The sequence below is a fragment of the Apus apus genome, chromosome 5 (genome assembly GCF_020740795.1).
Source record: "Apus apus isolate bApuApu2 chromosome 5, bApuApu2.pri.cur, whole genome shotgun sequence".
Lineage (NCBI taxonomy): Eukaryota > Metazoa > Chordata > Aves > Apodiformes > Apodidae > Apus > Apus apus.
Window position 1 is genome coordinate 65,927,322 of NC_067286.1, and position 23,135 is coordinate 65,950,456.

The window sequence follows — 23,135 nt, forward strand, 5'->3', positions numbered from 1 at the left end:
CACTGAGCTGATCCTGACCTTGAGGCCCTCACCAGCACTGGGCAATGGACAGGGAAGGTGGTGCTGGCAGGAAGTGTCCCATGGTCAAGCTGTTGAGCCATGGCTTTGGGTGCTGGGCATGGGCACAGCCTGAACACTTGGCTCCTTCTGTACAAACTCTCCATCCCCTGCTAGCACAGGTGGGATTTTTCTGGGGAAGCATCATAAGCTCAAGTTTAAATTAAATGCCCTGAAGGTAGCACAATGTCATGTATAATAATGTAATATATATATATATACAGTATATACTAGACCTCCCTTGTAAATGGGTCGTGGTCCAATATAATCTTAAAGACAGCTCTGTTAGCATGTCACAGGATTTTGAGCCTGCTGACCATGTTGAAACAGGACAGATCCATACTCATGTGGGACAGCTTATTGCCCACGGAGCCTGCCGTGTCTTTTCTCCCTGTATTCCTAACATTACTTGATGCTGTATTCTCTTGTGCACAGTAATAATTCCTCCTTCCATAGTTTTGTTTCTGTGGGGACATTTTCCCCCAGCCCAGCTCCCCTCTGGCTGTCACAGCAGCAGCTGCAGCCCTAGCAGGGCTGGGTTCCTGGCCGTGGCTGGAGGTGTCCCTGGCTGCCCCCCTGCCTGCCCAAGCAGTGCAGCAGAGCTCAGCCAGGCACACACATCTTCTCACCTTTGGCCTCTTCTTTCACAGAGAAAAAGATCTTTTTTTCACAACTGTCACCTGTGCTGTTGGGATGAGCTTTAAACTGGCAGGTGAGGAGGGGAAATTGCCAAATGCTGTAATTGTAGTAAGAGTAAGGCAGAAAAGGCTGGAGGATTAGTGGGATCCTGGTGAAAGCTGAGGTGTGCAGGCAGGAGCTCAGGCTCTTCACAAAGAGGACAAATTATGTGGAGGCAGAGGAAAAAAAATCCTAATTTTCTTTGATTCTGTGACTTCAGCCAAGAGGTGGTGGGAGAGGTGAGGGGCTCAGGGTGCTTCCCTGGAGAAGAGTTTGACTCCAGTGTAGACAAGGAACATGAAATTAAAATAGCTGATAAAGACGATTCCAGAATAGATGCTCATGGCCAGATGACACTGGCCACTCATCCTGCAGTGAGTTCCAGAAGACTGTCCGTGCTAATTCCTAGCACTGCCTGGGAGCACACCTTTCCAGAGAGCAGCCCCAGCTCTGCTGTAAAGACCTCAGAGGTCAGAGACTCTTCTAGACCCTGAGTAAAGCCAGCCCGATGCCTAAACCCCTCTGCAGGGGAAGCCCTGCACCTCGTCACTGGCCACGCTGTGTCCACCCCACAACTTATAAACTCTGCCCAAGTCTCAAGAAAATTATTTCTCTCCTTGAAAGGCAGGTGTTCCAAACCTACAGCCATGGTGGCAGCCCTTGTCTGAACCTCTTCTTTTTTGTTGATGTTTAATATCAGAATTGACCTTATTAACACTGCTTATGATAATAAAATGCCCCTTTAATCTTCTGTTTATTATTCTAACAACAGGGGAGGCTGTGTGTCGCTGGGAGCAGTAAATGTCCAAGCAAGCTGTGACTTCCAAGCTCCCTCCCTTGGCTGATTTACCCTTCTCCTTTTGCCAGAAACAATTTTGCTTTCTTCCTTGTCATTGGGAAAATACTGAGGAAAATTGGTCTAGCACCACCCTTCTGCAAAAGGTTTATGCTGCACAGTGAGTTTGCATTTAAAATGAATGCCAGCTGGATGTTCCTAAATGCATTTAGTGTGTGGTGCAATGATTTGAGTAGACTAAATACCTTTTAAGACAATGTAGTACAATTTATAGTAAAATACAATGGCATCAATAACCAAGTATTATACAATTTATAAATCCATAACGTTTTAAATTCAATTTTATTTTATTACCAAAAGTTAAGAAACCAATAACTTGCACAATACTAATATCAAACAAATTAATAATAAAATATTATAAACATTAACAAATCAAAAAGCAATATGAACACCTGCAGTGCACACCCCCAAATCCCCCCACTCACACATGACCCCAGGCAGCTCCTGCCAGGGCAGCATCAGGAGCTGTGCTGCAGAGCACCAGCCCCTCAGGGGCAGGGAACAGAGATTTTCTCTCTCTGATACAAACAGGTAATTTAACTGGATTTGAAAAGTTATTTCTGTGCTGGGGTGCTTGAAGCCCAGTGGGAGGTGTGAGCTGTGAGGTGGGGAATGGTGTTTGGAAGGTTCTCTTGTTTATAAACCTGGCTAGAAATTCCATTTCCAAATTCCAGGGTTTCTAATGAGTTCCTCCTTATTTCTTTCTCTATTTTACACACACACACAGATACACCAGCCAGTGACTCAGGAGGACAAGCACATCCCCAGAAGCCACAGCTGGGGAAGAGGATCCATGTGCAGGGGTGGGAGGGGGAGCCCAGAGGGTTCCCAGGGAATGGCAGTTCCACCCTCACCCTGCACACCTTGGGAACCATCAGATCACAGAATCCCAGACTGGTTTGGATTGGAAGGGAATTTAAAACTCATCTAGTCCCAACCCCCTGCATTGGCAGGGACACCTCCCACCAGCCCAGGTTGCTCCAAGCCCCATCCAACCTGCCCTTCAACACTGCCAGGGATGGGGCAGCCACAGCTTCTCTGGGCAGCCTGGGCCAGGGTCTCACCACCCTCACAGCCAAGAATTTCTCCCTCACATCTCATCTCCAGCTCCCTCTGCCAGCTGGAAACCCTTCCCCCTGCTCCCATCCCTCCCTGCCCTTGTCCCAAGCCCCTCCCCAGCTTTTCTGGAGCCCCTCCAGCACTGGAAGGTGCTTTAAGGTCTCCCTGGAGCCTTCTCTTCTCCAATCCCATAGACACATCTCCCATTTTGCTGGAATATCTGCTTTCCAGCCTCTCCATGCCCAGGCAGCTGGGTGCTTCCTGGGGAGGTAATGAGACGTTAGGTAACACTTGGGGGAGTTTGTTTTCCAGATTATTTTTTTTAAGCTACTGCTTTTAAAAATAAATAAATACTGAAGGGCAATTTTAGCAGCATGATTCTAATTTGTTTAATCAGATTATGTTGTTTTCTTCTCTGCTGCCTTCTAATTTGGAAATATGAAAATTAAATTAATATTAAATTCTCATATTTATTCAGCCTTAATGAGATGACTGGAATGGCTTGCCAGCACTTAGTTGTCTTTTAAATGTGGTGAAACATGACTTCCTGAAAGTTGCCTTTCATAAGGACTTTATTACCACCTGAAGTTTAGGAAAATGACCCAGAAGATCACTTTAATTCCTGGCAGCTCTTTACAACTGCCTGAAAGGAGGTTGGAGCCAAGGGGGTCAGTCTCTTTGCCCCAGGAACAAGCAACAGGACAAGAGGAAATGACTCAAAGTTGCCCAGGGGAGATTAGATTGGATCTTGGGAACAATTTCTTCCCAAAAAGGGTTGTCAGGCCCTGGTGGAGTCCCCATCCCTGGAGGGGTTTCAGAGCCGTGTAGATGTGGTGCTGAGGGACGTGGGGCAGGGGTGGCCTGGGCAGGGCTGGACTGGATGATCTCAAAGGTCTTTTCCAGCCCAAACAATTCTGTGGATCTAATAATTTCAGAATCACGATGTCAGCGGTTAATTCAGACAAATACCAAACAAGATGTAACAGGATCAAAGACCAGCATAAGCAACAGAGCTTAAAAAACCTGAAAAGGGCTGCTCTGCGTGGTACCCAGGCAGGGGACCCCTTGTTTGCCCAGTGCCCGCTGCGGGTGCCTCGGGATCAGCTCAGCCTGCCCGTGTCTGTGTCCCAGGCTGCGCCAAGGGCTGTCCCCCCATGTCCCCCCGTGTCCCCCCGTGTCCCCCGCAGCCCCCAGCACAGCCCGGCACCCGCGGGAGACAGCATTTCCAGCCTTTACAAACGCAATTATCTTGAAAGTGGCTTTTGTGCTGGACACAAGCGTTTCCGAAGTTCCTTCTCCAGGCTGGAAGCTGAGCCCTGGCACGGCGGAGCCACCCGGCAGCCGGGATTCCTGCTCCTGGCAGTGGGACAAGAGCAGAGGGGAGCGGAAGGCCATTAAAGCAGTTTGCACGTTGCAAAATTAAAGTGTACCTGCTGGTAACAACTGTGTTTGCATTTGGCCAAGTGCTTTAGCCTCAGTGATAACCAAATTATACCTGCTGCAGGCTGTTGCAAATTCTGCTGCCGGGGGGTCGGCTGTGCTGGATTAGCTGACATCCCGTTCCCTGGGCATCCTAAGGAGACCTGAGAGCGCCGGTGCCGATTCCAGCTCTCTGCAACTCAGCCTTGAAACGAGGCGAGAGAGACGCCGGGTTTTTCTTCAAACGATTCCCTCTGCTGTCACATTTTGTCATCTCTTGCCCTTGCCTGCTGAGCCCTGGCAGCGCTCAGCCCCAGGCAGCAGGATTAGAGCTGCCACCAAACACATCCTTCCCGCTGGAAAAGAAATACTCCCAAACTCCTAGGGCTGAGCTCTGTCCTCCCGGGCATGTCCTTGGCTCGGTGTTTTTATTGCAAATGGGGACATGGAGCCAGAGCTGGGCTGGCACCTCCAGCTTCAGGCACAGCATCACCCGTCCCCCCTCTGCAGCCCTGGGCAGGCAGGAGGTGCTGGGGTGACAGCTCGGGGGGCTGCTGGCAGGGGCTGCCCCTGCACCCCCGCTGGGCCGGCAGGAGGGTGGTTAACTCTGTTGTTGGTTGTACCACTCTGCAGACACCCTGTGAGCTCTGGTTTGGGTATTCGACAGACTTCACAAAACCACTGAGCAGTGCTCTACCTGATTATCTCCATTGTGAATCCAGCCTTGCCTGTATGATAAGATTTCCCACTCAATCAACACACGCCTCTAACTTGTAATTATCTTCGGAATTGTTTTTGTCATGTACAACCCTTAACCTTTTTTATATGTTGATTTATTGCCTTTGAGTTAAACCTTGATGTTCAATTTCCTGGTGTTGTTATTAACATCTCCTGCTAGAAGAAAATAATTTAACTGAAACTTCATGGGAAAATGAATCAAAACATTATATTTACAGGCCTTTTAATAATATCAAACACAGAGAAATTTTTGATTCAAAATTACAGTATTTTAATTGTTCTTAGTATTATCCTCAGCCATAATTAGGAATAACCACATAATTAACCGACAGGCAGCTCCTTCCCTGAGTAGCAAATAATTACATACATACAAAAAAAAAACCACAAATGCTGCTTCAGATACAAGGTTTTTGCAGTATTTTGCTGACAAGGAATTTGCATCAGTGTCCTCTGCCTTTTGTGTGGGGTCACGAGCAGTGGCAGAGGAGGGGGCACCGAGTGCAGCACGTGGGATGCCACGGGGTGCCAGTGGGATGCCCACCCTAGACCCCAGGCTGGACACTCCACATCTCTTCAGGTTGTTCCTCTACATAAAGGAAGATTGACAATAGGGAATTGTGTTTCTGTAGGCTAACACACACCTAAAATATGCAGCAAGAAAGAGGTGTGTGTGTGGGGGGGGTGTTTGCTGAGGGCAACAGAGGGCATTGGTGGCCCCATCACATCTCCCCTGGGACCACCACCCCTGCCCCTGTCCCTGGAGAAGGGCATTTTCCTGATCTTATCCAAAAGATCCTTCTGTGCAGTCAGTGATGCCAAAATCTGATTTTCCCCGTTCCCTTCCTTCCCAGCCTGGCTCTCTGCTCATCAGCACCGTGCCTGCCGAGGTCCGTCAGGTCAGCATCCATCGATCCATGTAACTGCCCAGCTCTGCTGTGCATCTGCGGCTTGAGCTCTGCCCTCAGGGCAGTCACTGCATCCCCAGATGGTAGGGCTTCATGAGCAGCCAGACCTGCTTGGCTCATCCAGGTCTCCATCAGCTTTGCTCAGCACTGCACCGGGATGCAAACACGGAGTGGGCGTGGGGCCCAGGACCTATCAGAACAGATTTGGATGGATGACCCTCATTTTACCATCTACACATCTAATAAAAAAAAATGTTGTTACACTTCAACGCATTATCTGTCATGATAATGAGGTTTTATTTACCGTTGCCAAGAATATTTCAGAGTTACCATCAGAGCAAGAAGAGCAGCTGGATCACCGGGCTCCACGGAAGCAGCCAAGGAGCAGAGGAACGTCTCGGCTGTGGATGTCGTGTGCTGGGACACACTGCTCCACTTTGCTGGGGCTTTGGTGCTTTATTTATTTTCTGGGATGCAGCAGAAGCTGCTGCAGGTCCAGAGGTGGTGGGAAGCTGTCCTGGTGCATCTCAAGCCTGTCCTGGTGTGCCCTGCAGCTCCTCGGCACCATCCCCAGGACGTGTCTCTGCCACCCCAGGCAGGGTCCCCACCACGCTGCTGATGGGTGCCCCTCAGCATCTCCCTTCCCGGCCAGAGCTTCTCCCTCTCCACACCCACCTGCTGGGGAGGCAGCAGGAGCAGACTTGGCAGCCTGAGGAACTGGGGTTGCTGGTTTCCAGCAGACTCTGCCTGGGGGCTGCCCACCCTCCCAGCTGCCTCCCACTCCATCCCACGCCCTCCCCTCTCCTCTGTCCTTCCCCCCTCTCCTCTCCCACGACCTCTTCCCACCCCTTCTCTGCTCTAAACCCCTCATGCTCCACAGGACAGTTTGCCTTAACTCTGCCTCGTGCTCTTTAGGATGTGCTTTTCCTATGGCACCTCCCTTCCTCCCCCAGCGTGCCTGCACCTTTTTGCCAGTCCCAGCCTCCTACTCCATTTACTCCATCTCCTTTTAAAGGAACCGTCAGGGTTTGTGTTCCCCCTGCTCTGTGCCTGGGCAGTCCCAGGCCGTGCTGCTCTGCCCCCTGCCCTCACACCCTCTGAACCCCCAGCATTTACAACCCTAGGCAACATCCTAAGGCACAATTTACTCCTCTTCCTCTTCTTAGCAATCTGCTGATGCACTGATCCGTAAAACTTCAGAGAAATATTTACAAAGGTGACATCCCTGACATGGAGAATTAAATCAGAATATGAGAATGTGCCAATTTAGTAGCTGCTGAAGTTCATGTAAAAAAACCCCACAAAAACAGATGAAGAACTGTCACAGCTGAGAAAAACGAGCAGATGAGAAAGAATTAGAGCCACAGATTTCCTGTGTGGGACAAAGGCAGAAAGAGGATGAATTTGTGTCAGGTGACAGGTGGGCAAGGAGCGAGTGGCAAGCACCACGGCGTGGTCTAGATGAGCAATCCCTACTGCAGCAGCTGTTGTTTAGGGAGGGAGAAGTGCTTCTGCTGCAGCACAGAACATTAACGATGAAGCAGCAAAAACAATGCACCAGAGGCACATCTTTTGGTTTGTTTTGTGGGTTGTTTTTGTTTGTTTGTTTGCTGGGTTTTTTGGTTGGTTGGCTGGTTGGTTTTTTGTTTTGGTTTGGTTTTTTTTTGTTTGTTTTGGCAAAACAGGAGATGAGGATTTGCTTCTGGCAGGGCTACAGCAGAACCGATTTACACAGAGGGGTTTTTTTACCAAAACAGAGTCATGAGTGTGACAGCCTTAAAACCTGCAGTGCAATATCCCCTGATGGCAGTGGAGGCTCACAGGGACCTCCAGCGTGTCTGCTGTCCTGGCTCCCCTGCAGCTGAGCTGCTCTCTCAGGTTCATGATTTTAAACTGATTTTATTCAGAGCTGTGTGTAGAACAGGGCAGGGAGTGCAAAGCTCTCTGTAACTCCTGTAAGAGAGGCTGAGAACGTATTTGAGAGTGAGGGGGTGTGCCCTGGGAGGTTTCCCCTCAGCCACCCCCCCGGACATGACAAACCTCTTTGGTTTAAGCAGTGACACCCTGTTCACTTGCCATGATGCAGATGAAAGGGCTGCTGTGAGTACTACAGAGGTGCTAAAATGGTGATCCCAGTAAAGAGGTGGTGAGTGCAAGGTGGGGGGATTTCTACCACGTCCTGTGTTTTTCTTTTCAAGCTGTTTAGCACCAGCTCCCCCCATGCTCCCCGAGGCAGGGCAGATCAGCACCTCGATGCCGTGCTTGGAGGGTCCAGAGGCTGTTTGCTTTATCTCCTGGTTTGTTTTGGTTTATTATGTTAAATAAAGCCACTCACAGCTCACAGTTGTTTTTTTAATCCCATGAACTATTTTTAAATGAATGAGCTGCCCCTGCACTGCCCTTTCCCCTTGGAACTGGTAAGGGTGGGCCTTAAATGCAGAGATTAAGTGTGCAGCCAGCTCTGTCCTTGGTTGAAACTGAGAGGCAATTTTTTACCCAGGGCCTGGTAGTCTAAAAGATGGGGAAAAGCTTTTCATCTGGTTTACAAGTGTTATCATTACCAGTGAGGAATGTACCCTTTGCTGTCAGGGTGGTGAGAGCCTGGCCCAGGTTGCCCAGGGAAGCTGTGGCTGCCCCATCCCTGGCAGTGTTGAAGGGCAGGTTGGATGGGGCTTGGAGCAGCCTGGGCTGGTGGGAGGTGTCCCTGCCCATGCAGGAGGTGGAACTGGGTGGTCTTCAAGATCCCTTCCAACCCAAACCAGTCTGGGATTGTATGATACTCTACAACCGACTGATTACTACTCTTAATACTCTTTGCCCTTTCATGATATCAAGGACATTTCTCCCTGCAGTTTCCAGAGTCCCTGGAGTCACTCTGACAGGGCCATGGAGCAGCTCTGCAATGGCAGGAGGTGCTGGCTCCCCGTGCCAGGGAACTGGTCAGCAGTGCCACTCTGTTACACTGCCCTTTCCACCCAAAGCTGTACCAAATGGGATGGGTTTCTGGGATCCTTGGGAAGGATGAGCTGCCTGCTGCAGGAAAGCAGCAGGATGGCCCATCCCCATGGCATCAGGTCCTGTTAGGGCAACAGGAGGCAGAGGAGCAGGTTCCTCTCCTATTCCTTAGCCCGTGCTGCAGGGGCAGTGCAGGGCTGACTGCACTGGCTGTTCTGGAGCCAGGTTAGGAGCCAGCCCTGCTCTGCAGTGTGCTGGTCCTACTGCTGGGCACTGAGGGCTGCAGCTGTGCAGGCAGCTGTGTTCCCTTAGGCAGCCTGGGAAAGCCCAGTTAATGTACTCACCAGGTTCCTATAAAACCCAGTTGCATCTGCTGGAATTGCAAGGAAATAAATGGGTTTGCTCTGTACCAGAGAAGCTGACCCCTCATCAGCTCTGCTGCACCAGCTGGTATGGATGCAGCTCGGAGCAAATTGTACAGAGGGTTTAGGGAGCCATTTGTAATATTCATCCAGGAGGACAGATGTTGTGTCAGACCACTGGAGGATTTGACAGGTGGGCACTGCTTCAGTGTTCTGAAGCTGTCTCTTGTGGTGAGAAGCTGTTAGAGCTCAGTGGCAGCTGAACCAGTGGCCCCATCACCCCACTTGCCCCAGCCCGTGCCAGTGGTGCCTCCCTGCCAAAAGAATGGGGTGAGCAAGATCCGGTGCTCCTGGTGCTCCCCTGGAGAGCACAGGAGTCTGAAGGCAGCTTGAACAGGAGAGGAAACCGAAGAGTCTAAGACTAGAAACTGCTTCTACACTAATATTCTTATGTTGTTTTGTTTTGAATACAATAAAATTCAAAATGCACTAAAGGATGCTTGACAATTCCATGTGATCCAAACCCGGTTGTTATGGCTCCCTTCAGCACCAGGAAAAACAGTGTAAACTTGCTGCAAACAGATTTGATGGTTGTACATGAAGGTTTGTACCTGTCAGAGTAGCTAGGTTTCTGGAAATTTTTTTTCACTGGAAACTCATTTGTGCATGAAATTTGATTATTTCTTGGAATAGACTCTCTGACAGAGTTAACCGAAATAAGTGACCTCAAAGATTCCTAAACGTTGTGCTTGAGGAGATAATCTCTCCGTTTTTCTCAGTGCTCCAGTGATGAAGTGGTTTGTACATTCAGTCCTTTATTACTCACCAAGTGACAATGAGAAGCAGGCAAAGGACAGAAGACCTGGCAGTCTCTTCCCTGGAGCAGTGCTCATAACTGGGTCTGAATAACTGGGTGCCCTGGACCCTGCCTGACAACCCCCTTCTTCCCCAGACCCCAGGGGGCAGCCAGTGGCCACCAAGACTGGAACAAGAGAAAGACTTTTGAGGGGAAAATTACTATAGAAAAAAAACCAAAACCAACAGCCCCATACAACACTTGATGTGAAAACTGAAAGAACAGAGAATGCTCATGGCAGAAGTAACTTTCCCACAAATTACTCTAAGAAGTGATTATAATGGAGAAAGGAGACAGGAACAAGGGAAAATCTCCTGAAACATGTTCTGAGCTTTAAAGGACCCAAATGGATGTTGCAGGGAAAGAAAACTCAAAGGACAAAGTGAAGCACAAGATGCAATATAGTCCCTAGGGGAAGGACGAATTTTAGAGATCAGCAGATTCTTTCCTCCAGTGATAATGATGGAAAAATGATTAAACAGAAAATCAAGATTCTGAACAAGAGAAAACCACAGGGTTGTTCTTGGTGAGCCCATAGGTGCTAGGAGTGGCTGTTCCCTGCGCTGGGTGCAGAAGGGTGCAGCAGCAGCAGCAGTGTCTGCAGCCTGGACACAGGCTCTGGCAGGACTCCAGCTCACTTGTAGCCTCATTCTTCTGCACCAGAAGAGGAACAGGCAAGAAGGAACTCACCTGGAGATCCCTTTGTAGGACCTTCAGAGGTTTGACCCCAGAAACATGATCATGGCTGATGATGGGCTGGTATTACTGAGACATCCATTTGCCAGGTAGGATCACTTAACAGGCTTCCTTAGGGAAACCTCCAGGGGATTCCACCAGCCCTGGTAGGTGCTTTGGCTGCAGCTGATCCAGAACCAGGTGGCAGGAGCAACAGGAAGCAGATGTGTTCTGCTACAGCTCAGTGGCACGATATTCCTAAACAGAAAAGGCAAACAAAAATGCCTGAGGAGATGAGCATCCCTCAGACTCCCAGAAAGGGCTCTCCCAGTATGTGCCCTGGGGCATTAGTGCCTAGAGCTACAGTCACCCTGAGATGCTGCAGCTCAGGCACTTTATTGAGTCTGCTTTGTGGCTGTCATCTCCTGTGCACAGTGACTGGTGCTCCAGGCTGTGCTCCAACAGCCCAGCCCAGCCTGGCTTTGCTGGGTTCAAAGCCTCGTGAGGGTCTGAGCCCAGGGGCCATATTGGAGACCTGTGTGGGAAGGAGTAACCCCAGCCTGGGATGCAGCTCCTGGCACGGATGCTGAGCAGCCCATCACTGGGCTCTGATCACACTGCCCTGCCTCTCGGGCAGGCATGAAACACACCACAGCCTCCACGGGCTTTCCCACTGATGGCTGCCTGACATGTTTGGGTTTTTTACATTTAAATCCAATTTCTAGACAATTAGAACAGAAGATTTTGCAATTAATATTAATTTATATTATATTGTAGTCGTTCTGTCTCTTCTGAAAGAAAGAAAAGAGAAAAAGCCCCTGTTGACTGCCTCTCTGCCTACCCAAATTGTCTGTTAAGAGACTAAAAATCTTGATATGTAGACACTTATCAGATGTAAAAATCTAATGATTCACAGATTAATGTGAGAATGTTACCAATGAGCATCATGCTTTATCCCAGCACTTATTGTTCTAGGTGCTGCAGGTTACCTGATTTTTATGGTAAAAATATTTCTAGTCAAAACAGGTGGGTAAAAGTAAATGAAGTTTAAAGCATTATTACATTTTCTATTCATCTTGCGTGATGAGTGTTCCAGGAAGAAAACTGAGCCACCAGTTCTTTATAATTTCAGAGAAAGTGCTGTTTTGTGTGAAAATGCAGGAAACTTGACCAGGAGTTAAATGGGCTGTTTATTCCACCTTTGTGCTCCCACTGAGTCCTGAATCCCCTGCTCCCTTCCAGTGTGAACGTGGCTCCTCCCAGCCATGTTTAAAATTACATATCCATTCTATTTTACATGTAATCCATATTGAAATTGTATTTCAGAAGAAAAACGAGAACATGAACTACAATGTAACACTGATGCATATTGAAATAAGACTATCATGACTTTAATGGCTCCTGGTTCACTGTGTGCAGATTTAGGAATTACATTACATATTGGGCACAAAGCTACTTGGAAATTGCTTAAATCCAGAAAAGATTTACCAAGTAACTAGGAAGAAATATGAACTTCTGCATTGTCATGATTCCTGCTGGTCTGTTATAATACAGCTGTGATTCACATGTTGAGCTCCGAGCAGCTACTCAGTGGGAATGTGTTTAAAATTCATTTAATCTGAGTCTATTAAAAAAGTTCCCAGGAAATGGACTCAGAGGAACAGGTTTTACATTGGCAGAGAGATGTATTGCATGACCTAATGCAGCTTTCTGCTCCTAATTCCTTTGGCTCCTTTATAGGAAGTAACTTGTTGAACTGATGAAGTCATTGAAAAAGGAATTGGGATTTGTTATGGATTAGAAACTCATTCATGTTGTGAGGAACTGGGAAGATGTATATGTGGATGTGCTGGGTCTGTCTGGGGTGGAGCAGCTCACCAGGTGCTTTAGTTTGTGACCAAAGCAACACTGACACCACGGAGGGGCAAGAGGGAGGAACCACTGGTGCTGGTCAGCTAAGGGGGCTGGTGGATGGTGATGCACTGCCAAGTAAAGAGCAATAAGCAAAGGGCAACAGCTCAAAGTGTTTAGAGGATAAAAGTGTGATGGTAAAACCATGAGTTCTGGCACCTTGGGACTTTTGGCAAGTAAATGTTCGTTACACAGACAGAGATGTCCTTGTAGCTCCTGCCTCCCCATGCTGAGGAAGGCAGAAGAGGAGCTCTGAGGTTTTGAAAGCTCCGTGAGGAACATCTGGCCAAGGAGGCTCTTGGACACAGGGTGTAAGCTTCCAGTGAAAGTTCACAGTATGTGCAGACCCCTGGCAATTGGGGGCTTGGACAGGTGGACCTTCTTTTTGACCCACCCTAATAGCTCTAATGTTTTGCATCTCTGGTGCACTTTCACAATAAGTTTCTTTCTCTGACTTCCAGAGTGGCAGTATAAGAGCATCTCATGGTCTGCTGCTCACTTAGATCACAGCTCCCTGTGCCCAGCTGCACGTATAAGCCAGGTGCCACAGGCAGGATCACAGAGGTGGTTTGGCACAGGGGAAGCTTGGTTCCATCTCCCAAGGTCTCACAAGCTCTCTGGCCCAGGGAGTGTTTCTTCATTCCATGGGAGATGGAGTGAATTTAGCAGCAAGACTTGAGACAGGCTCTTGAAACAATATCTCCTGACCCCCAGGCCAGGCAATTCTTTGGAGGTGGAATTTTCAGTCTGAGTCAAGCAATAAGAAGATGTGACATGTGGATATGAGGCTTCTGGAGACACACTAAATTTTTAGAGGTGCCTTCGCCCTTCTGAACCTGGAACTGTGTTTTTAATAAGATGAAAATTAAAAAAAGATTATTACAGGTGGGAAAAAAATATGTTTGAATTCAGACAATATTGCCAAATATTCTGAAGCCTCAATTTTGAGGCCAAAAGAGAATTTCAACATAATTCATTGCAGTTACTTGTGAGTTGGTGACCAAAGCAGAGGATGGTTGCCAGTGTCTGTGCTGCTGCCCTGGCTGCTCTCCTGGCGGTGAGAGGACAGGAATGCTGCTTCCCCGGGCAGCCAGTCGGCGGAGATGGAGCACATCAGCACCACCGTCCTGCTCCAGCGGGTCCTGCAATCCACGGGCACGGAGCAGACCCCAAATCCTTTATTCATGAGAAGATGCGATTGAATCTTGCCCGAGGGCTGAGTGGGGACAGCAGCTGGTGGGGAGATAATGACACATCCGCTCATGACTTACGAGCACCGCTCTGGTGAGATAAGCGAAAGAACATCTTTCTAAGATGACCACAAACAAAAATACCTTTTACAGCACATAGCAAAATATGGCTTCAGTCCCAGGGACTGGAAGTGCTCCCACCATCTAATAAATGAGAGGAGGCAGCGTTCCCCTTGATGCTGTCACAACGAATGTGAAGCTGTATCGGAGCTCACTGCTGCTCCCCTTCCCCCCGTCGGTCTCAGGAGGAGGGGGAGTCCCAGGGCCAGGGAAGATGTGCTGGCTGCCTTGCTGGCCGCAGCTGGAAAGCTCTGCAGCACCGCGGTGCCGAAGGTGGCAGGAGGAAGCAGAGGGAGGGAGCAGAGAGCACCGTCACCGCTTCGTGTGGTGTGACCCCCAGGCTGCCGTTGCACTCATCTCCTTTGCAGCTGGAAATGGAACAGCACTGCAGAAAGAGAGATGGAAACAGGAGGAGAAGAGAATGACAGAGGAGTCATACAGCCGTGGCTGAGGTTTCAGCCCTGTGCCTAGGTCAGTATTTCAAAGCACGCCCCAGAAGGCAAGCCTCGGCATTGCCCTGGCACGGGCTAAGCTAGAAGGCATCTGTGATGGTGCTGCAGAGAGAAAGAGGTTTTGGACCTGAGTACAGGTGCTGTTTTCTCAAAGTTTAGGTGGTGTAAAAGTTCATGTAAGCCACTTTTTTCTGAACAGCTTTACAATGGTAGCTCATTTTTTTGGGTTCTGCATCTGATTTTTGTGTAGACACTCGTACTGTGACTTCTTTAAATGTCATTTCTGGCATCACATGTTGGATTGGAAATTTTATTTAAATGTAAATACATTTCACATGCATATGGACATTTATTATCAGGCTGGAAGGAAAACATTTTCTTGGAGATTCATGCACATTATGAACTTCCCATTTGTATTTAATAACTTTCTACCATTGCATTGTGAGAAAACCTTACAAACGTGAGGGATAAAAAATATTTCTAAGGCATTGTATAACCTTCTGGATTTATCTTTCTCCATTTGCTCCTTTGCTCTGAGGCTCTATTAAGGTGGCAGCAATCTTGTCCTGCAGACAGCACATCGTTTGTTAGATCTGGCTCTGCTGCCTCCCTTTGAACAGGCCCAGAGATCCACAAATGGAAAAACAAAACAAAGCAAACCCAATCAAACCAGTGAGATACCAACCAGAAGCAGAAACAGCAGTGAGCCCCACAGGGATTTTCCCAAGGTTCAGGCAGGACCTGGCCAGGCATCGGCACTCACAGGTGCCTCAGAGGAACCTCTCTGTCCTGAAAACTGTGAAGATCTCCTAGAGCTCTTCCTGCACTCTGACCAGGACTGGGACAGGAGGTTGCTGCCAGGTTCTCCTACAGTTTTGAACAGTCTCCTTTAAAGTACAAAGGGACAGACCCAGGTGCCTGTGCAGGCACCTCACTCTGGAGCTCCCAAAGCACCCAAGGTGTGGGCTGGTGGATCTGGCAGGACCTGGGTGGGGGTCCCTACCCCATGGAAGGCTGGTGGCACTGTGGGCCTTCACCTGGCTATCAAGAGCCACCTCAGGCACCTTGCTCCCATGCCCTGGATGCTTTTTAACCTTAACAAAACTATCCCCACCTCTCAGTAGGATCTTGTCATAAAATACTTCTATTGATCTAATTGGCTGAACGTAAGAGCTTTATTTTATCCCATCATTATTTTTTATATTATAAACATTGGAAAGACTTTGCATCACTTTTATATATTATTTTCCTTCAGATATTGGTAATTGTGTTTCTCTTTCAAACAGAGCACTTAGGGCTCTTTGTTGCATCTCCTTTTGGGCAGAGCTCTCAAGCCCATTTAAGCACTCACTGCTCAAAACCAGCACTTTCAGATTAAGTGGAAAAAAAATAACTCAAGGAACCAAGGTTAGAAAGATGCATTTAGGAGCTGGTTATTTGATCCATCAGCAGCTGGGGCTTTCTGGGTATTCCACAAAGCAGTCTCTACATAGAGGAGATCTAAGTGTCTCCCAGAGGGCCAAAGCTATACCCACCTGGCTGCACCTTCTGCTTGCATGGACCTGCTACAGGTGATGGAGCTGTTGAGGAGACCCCGAAGGGGGCCACAAATATAACACGAGGGCTGGAGCAGCTCTGCTCTGGAGACAGGCTGGGAGAGTTGGGGTGTTCAGCCTGGAGAAGAGAAGGCTCCAGGGAGACCTGAGAGCACCTTCCAGTGCCTGAAGGGGCTCCAGGAAAGGTGGGTATGGTTTTAAGGTGAAAGAGGAGAAATTTAGATGAGATCTGGAGAAGAAATTCTGTGCTGTGAGGGTGGTGGGACACTGGCCCTGGTTGCCCAGGGAAGCTGTGGCTGCCCCATCCCTGGCAGTGTTGAAGGGCAGGTTGGATGGGGCTTGGAGCGGCCTGGGCTGGTGGGAGGTGTCCCTGCCCATGCAGGGGGGTTGGAACTGGATGATCTTTAAGGTTCCTTCCAACCCAAATCATTCTATGATTCTATTGCTTCTAACCTGTACCACCTCCATAAAAATGTTGGTAGCTCTTACAGCAAATACATCTGGAGACCTCCACATTTCTGGAAGCCTGGCACAGCTGGGCCAGCAAACTCAACACCTGAGATAAACCCAGCCTGGTGGGACCAGCCCAGGCACTGGTGACCTACCTTGGAAGTGTCTGAGGCTCTGGCTGACCCTGTGCTCTGGCCAGAGCCACCCGTGGCTGCCCTGTGGGAGATGCCGTCTCAAGGATCTCTCTCCCGTCAGACACCTTTGGACACGGAGCCCAGCTCCAGCCACCCTGCAGCTGCCCCAGGCCAGGGCTGAGTCCTGTCCTGCCTTCCCTCACTAACAGCAGCACTAACGTGCAGAACGCAGCAGCTTCATTCCCACTGATAAATACAGGCACAGTTGGTAGAGATTCAAGTTGCTTTCCCCGGCTTGAAGCTTCAGAGGAGCATTTGGGAAGTGTGTTTAATCTGTCCCTCAGAGTCCCACGAGAATCCAGGTTCCAGCTGCAATTCTGCACGGGTGCAGCACCCCGGGCTCCTGGAGCAGCCCGGGCAGGAGCTGTCAGCCCGGGGGAGGGTCTGCAACCCCCTGACAAGGGTCTGCAGCCCCCACCGGGGGCGCAGCGGTGACTCAAGACCGAGGCAGGACCAGGACCAGGAGGCACATCCCGGGACATCCCCGGGCTGGGGGGGCTGCACACCCAGCCCTCCCGCCCCCTCCGCCTCCCCGGGGAGCTGCAGCCTCTGGGCTTTCATCTCGGGAAAACGTAAACATCTGGGAATTGTTAATTACCGGCGCCGGCAATTAATTAGCTCTATCTATTGCTTTTCATTTTGGGTGGAACTCAGATGATAAACGGTGTGTTTGAACCTACAAATCCATTACAACTAATCGAATTGTAAAAGCTTTTTCTCTCTGGCTGCTACTCTGCACCCAATGGCCTGCTCACCAACAACACATAAATGTGATTTATTTGCACCGCGGTGGCAACTTTTACTACTGCAACAGTCACGAGTACCCAAGCTTCTGATTACAGCTTCCTTTTTTATTTACACTTAAATTTATTTGTAAGCTGGTTATTATGCTCGCTATGTTCTTTGGGGAAAAAAATGCCACCCTAAATCACATTTTATTTGGGGACTTTTAGCAGCTCTTTTAATTAGAAGTTCTCAGTGACAGTATCACTGGGCCAGTGGCCCTTGCATCACCCACTTGCCAGCAAGAAGGGACAGGTTCAAGTAGACTTGGACTACGCTCAAAATTAACAAGAACACCATGGGATGACAGAGACAGTAACTCAAAGGCAGAGAAATCTGAATGGGTTGGAAAACATTGTGACAGTGCAAGGAGAAACCAGGATTATAGCGAAGAGCCAGCACAGAAGAGGGAGGAATCTGGACCACTTCAACTGGTGGTCTTTGGGAGTTGAGAGCCTGTGACCTCCTGGGGAGCAGGGAAGGCTCCAGCAGCCTGCAGCTTACATCCATGGATTGTGGTAGCACTTTCTTAACATGGCCCAGTTCCCCAGCCCATTACAAAGTGATCACATTATCATCAGCAATTTGCCCTGTACATTATTACTAGACAGGTTTTCCTACAAGTTCCTGGAAAAGACCACAGTGAAGTTCCACCCCCTCTTCCACTGAAATTGGAGCTGTTGAGTTTATACCCAAGCAGCACTGGATTCCTTTCCTGCCATATCTCGTTAGAAATTAATCTTTAAACAAAGTTTGTTATTTCCCTTGACTCATTCTCTGTGTTCCAGATTTACACGGTGCTGTTCCTGCTTCATTTTTGTTTTCAGGCTAAAAAGACTCATATATTTCAATATGATTTGCTAATTCCGCAGAATCATAAACATCTGTGAAAAATGCCAGATATCTTCCCTGGGTTGATTGTTGAGCACTTTAATGCTGGCTAATACATGCTGAGCTCCTGTGGCTCCTGCTGCTGGCTCTCCAAAAGCTAAAATGGTTCTCTTCAGTCACTGGTTTTGCTGCTGACACCTTGGTCTGATGGCGGTGCCACCTCCCAAGCACCTGCCAGACAAATATGCAACAACCTCAGGTGGAAGAGCCCCTGAAAAATGGGAAAGACGAAGCACAGTGGATGAAAATAGAGGGGGGAAAAAAAAAACAACATATTTTGCCATGTTAGATTTCACTTCAGAAGAAAACAGGGGGCTGAGAGCTGAGGAGATGTATGTTGTGGGGGCAAAAGGCACATGCTGCAGCGTGGTGGCTGCAGCCATTGACATTCCAGGCAGGCACCACGTTCTGCTCCGGCTCCGAGGCCACGGGCTGAACTCTTCCAGCAGCACAACAGCTCGCCCTATTAACCTTCTCTGTCTTCTAAGGAAATGCCACTTGCAATTGAAATTCAGAGGGAAGATGACATATCACCTGTTATTCCTTAGTGTCCTGGAAATGTGTTTGTGGCAAAGATCAAACATTCCAGGGTAAAATTATTTTTTAGATGTATTGTTTCCCTGAGGAATATTTAGACCAGAGGCTTGTGATGGAAACATCTATAGTAACAAAAACCATGCCTGCCAGTTTTAATGTTGTAGCAGAGGGGTAGGAAAGAGAAAAAAATGCTGAAACATTAGAAGAATGATGTGCACCTTGAGTTCTTGATCTGAACCATAAATAGAGTCAGGAAAATAGCCACAACCACACAGATCAGAAGGAAGAAGACCTTGCTTTATTTTTTGAAAACCCACACTGACAAGGTGATCCCAATAATACATTTTTTGGGGATCACAGCACTATTTTACTTCTAGGGAGACCAATGATCATCAGGCGATGGTTAATTCAGGTTCTGACCTGAAGAAAAACAATGAACACTGAAGTAGGTCCAACAGCATCTTCCGTTCACAGCGTGTGAGGGGACTGAGCTGGGGGGGCAAACACAGGGGTTGGGGACCCTACTCCTTCTGCCTGTCACCTTCCTGCCATGGGGACAACATGCCCAGGGTGAGCCCAGCACGGGGGGACAAGCTGGTGTGCCTGGGGATGGTGGGGGCAGCACCCTTGCCCCGCCAGGCAGCGTGGCCATTGGAGGGGCTGTGGGGAGTGGGCCGGGCTGGGTGGTCCAGGCTGGGGTTAGGGGCTAAAATGAAAAATCATATTTTATTTGTTGTCTCATTTTTCCAAAGGGCCTTTGTTTTGCCAGGTGCTGAAGGGTGTGGATTCTGGCGGGGCTGCTCTTTGTGCTCAGTGACAGCCTCCTCCCAGCACATGGCAGGTTCATGCTGCTGGTCGACAAGGAGGGAACACTCCCCAGGAGAGCACGGCTGCTCCCTGCTCATGGAATCAGAGAACTATTAGATCCCTTTGGTTGGAAAAGATCTTCAAGTCCAACCATTGGCACCGCCAAGAGCAAAGGCAGCAGCACTCCTCCAGCACCCCTTCCTTCACCACTGCTCACCTCCCAGTGTGGCCCTCATCCCTGGGTGCAATTACTAAATAGGTGCATCTTGTTAGCAGCAAATAATAGTAAAGACACTGAAGGAGGGAAAGAAGGACTTCTTCCCTGAAGATGTATCCCTGGAGGAGAGGGCGATTCACTCAGCTCCTCAATCCATCCTAGAGGCTTCTTGAAAACACCCACCCAGAAAAGGATGAACCAGGAGCAGCTCCACCTCTGCAGGAGGAGAGCACAGTCCAGCTCCAGCTGAGCAGGGCCCCGCACAAGCCCCGGGGGGTGTTGGGGATCTGGGGGGCTCTGGGAACACCAGGAGCGGCAGCTCAGGCAGAGGGACGATGTCATTGAGTTCCTTCAGTCCATGCCTGCAGGTGTCCATCCATGCTAGCACTCTCTCAGGGCTGGTAGGAAAGCTGTCCCAGTTGATGGCCACAGGTTGCAGCTGTCAGCCTAGAGGAGGTTCCTGGATGCCAGCGGGTTAAACCAGCCTCGCTGTCCTGAAAGACACTTACTGAGCAGCGTCAGTATCGTGCAGCAATCAGCATGTGTGGGGCTTAAACAAATGATAAACAGGCTTTCCAAAGAGTTTCTTCAGTTGTGTCAACCTGATAGAATCCATAGAATGACAGAATTGTTCTGGTTGGAAAAGTCAGTTAGTGCCACCAAGTCCAGGCCCGCAGCAGCGCCCGGTTTCCCAGCACCGCGCTGGGCGCTGAGGGCAGAGCTGTGCCCGCTGCAGGGGAGAGAAACTGGGCCCAGACAGGTCTTGGGGAGCTGCAGGAAACCCCGCAGCTCCCACCACTCCCTTCTGCCAAAAACAAAAGAAAAACAGGTCGTTTTTAACCCTCTTTGAAGAGGTAAGAATCCACTTGTGTTGACACAGGGCTGCCCTGCTCAGGGTGGGACCTCTCCCTGGTGCTGCAGCCCTGACTGTGCCGTGCAAGGGACTAAATGGGGACAGCTTCCAGAGCAGTGTGTGCTACTGGTGAAAGCCACTTGCTCTCCACTGGTAAATAATATACATTAAATCAGTCTCTCAGCAGCTCACAGAGATCTGCACGGGAAGCTCTGGCATTTCAAAGCTATTTAAATGTTCCTAGGTTCAGAAGTGAACGATGTTCCTCCAGCTTTTGAAGTGTGATTTCTCCTTTCCTTTCTTTTCTCAAGTTCAGTAAAAGAAATAACTCAAAGGATTTTCCTCATTATTTTTTTTTTCTATTTCCTATTGTTTTTCTCACTTTGAAGACAATAAAACTGAGACAATAGCAGGAAAAGCCCATGACTACACAAAAGAAAAAAAAAAAAAGAAAGAAAATAATCTTGTTATTGGGCAGAAGTGTAGATCCCAACGGGAACAAAGTAGAATGGGAAGAAATCAAAAGGAATACAAACTCTACACTTGTCTTTGGTTCATTTTCACAAATGGAATATCAGTTCTGGCTGGAATTGCAGCTGCTGTCTTGTTTCCCAGAGCTGCAGGCTGGGATGGAGGGTTCCAGCAGAGCAGAAACCCAACCCCTGCAGCCGTGTCCTGGTACCAAGGGAGGCAGATGATGCCCAGGACTGTCCTTGCCATTCTTTTGCCATCATCCCATCTATCCATGCAGTCCCCCAGTTCCAGCACCTCCTCAGTCTCTGTGGCCAGCAGCAGGGCTGTGTTGCAGCTGTAACTCCTTTAGAAAGACCATCTAGTTTCCTGACTTGCCACCTGTGGATGTGCCAGAGCAGGTCGGGGCTCCGGGCTGGGCAGCACCACGTGCCTGGGATGGTGCCCAACCACTGCAGCTACCCAGCATCTTGGGAGCTGCCTTCTCCCTGGGAGCAGCATCCAGGGCTGATTTATTCAAGCGGCATTTGGTAAGTCTGAAACAACAGTTTGTTTTAACAGCAAACAGTTTTTTGACTCAGGACTTCCCCGAGTTGTGTTTGCCGGGGAGTGGGGTGTGTGTCCATGCAGGACTCACAGCTGGGGTGCAGCTGTGTCCCATGCCCAAGCACAGCAGTGTCCCACACAAAGGGGCAACTGGATCATTTGACATCTATCTGTGCTTGTACTGAGGAAGTGGTGACCATCTGAAGAAAACATATAAAATATCTGAAATCTCTGCTGCCAGGAAATTGCTGATACATTTTCCCTGCGCCATCTCAGCAGCCACAAGACTCTGTTCTGCATTGCACTGGCAAAGGTTGTTGGGTTTAACAGTCAAGAGGAAGGGCAGAGCAGGTGATGTATGGATGAAGGTGATTGTATTCAGGTGATTTAGAATCATCATTTATGAGAAAGGGAATAAATTGTGAGGCACAGAGCCCGTAATTCTGCAGCATAATTGTATTATTGCCTGCTGAAATTGGCTTCATCTCGGTTACTTTAGCCCTTAGAAAGTTTGAACAGCTGGCATCTCTTCCTCTAACTGTATATCTAATTTAGTTTGCATGACTTTTTGATTATGTATATTTGAATTAATGGGCTTCTCCATGTTTGTTACACCATCAGGTTAATGGTGTTTAAAATATGGATCAATTCTCCATTGGTCAAGAGTCAATAGTAAATGAAACTTGCTACAAAAGATTGGTGCTGAACAGTGAAATAACTCTAGTAGGGATAAATAGATTTATCCTTGCTAAATTAAGCACAGCTCTTGGCTGCCTAATCTATGTAACAAGGAAGGGAAGAGACTAGAGGAGTAATTAATCACTGCAGCCTCTATATCATTATTGCATCAATATGATAGGAAATCAACACTCTTTGAATCTTTAGGAAAAAAATACCTGAAGTCAGAGATGGCTTTTTAGATGTTAGAGCAATGAGGAGTCAGCTCTCTTGTCCTCTTTTGAAAAGAGGATTCTCAGATACAAAATCCTTCATCAATCATGTGCAAGGGCTTCAGCTTAGGCTGCAAGTGTATTTTCTGGCTGATACAGAATAAAATACTGAGAGCCAGTGTGGGAATACTTGAAGTTTTCCACATCTCCCCAAGGTCCAAAAGCTCTGTTTAACTACTAGAGTTGGTCAAACTGTAAAATGGTGTCCTGCACATCTGTTCCAGCCCTGACAGCTGCTGCATTTGAGCCTGACCACCTCTGTCCCTGCACAGCAGTCACAAACACCCCTAGAACCAGGTCTGTCTCCCCAGAAATGTCTATGGAGTAGATTATTGATATGCAAATGCCTGTCCACATCTGCATGCAAACAAGGAGTCTCATGGCTAATGAGTATTCTCTTGTGTGAGTTTTTGCAGCAACTTAAAAGTAGGTTTGAAGAAACATGATCATGTGCCTAAGCAGACATCAACAGCCATGAGCATTAGTGTGCCCTGAACAGCTGTCATGGGCAAATTTCAATTCAACTGCTTCATATTTGTTGTTCTTCCCTATGTTTTTAAGGCTGCTTTATCCCTCTACATTTCTCCCTATGTCACAGAGAATTTCAACCAGGCATCTCAATGGTTATTCAGCAACACATTAAACTG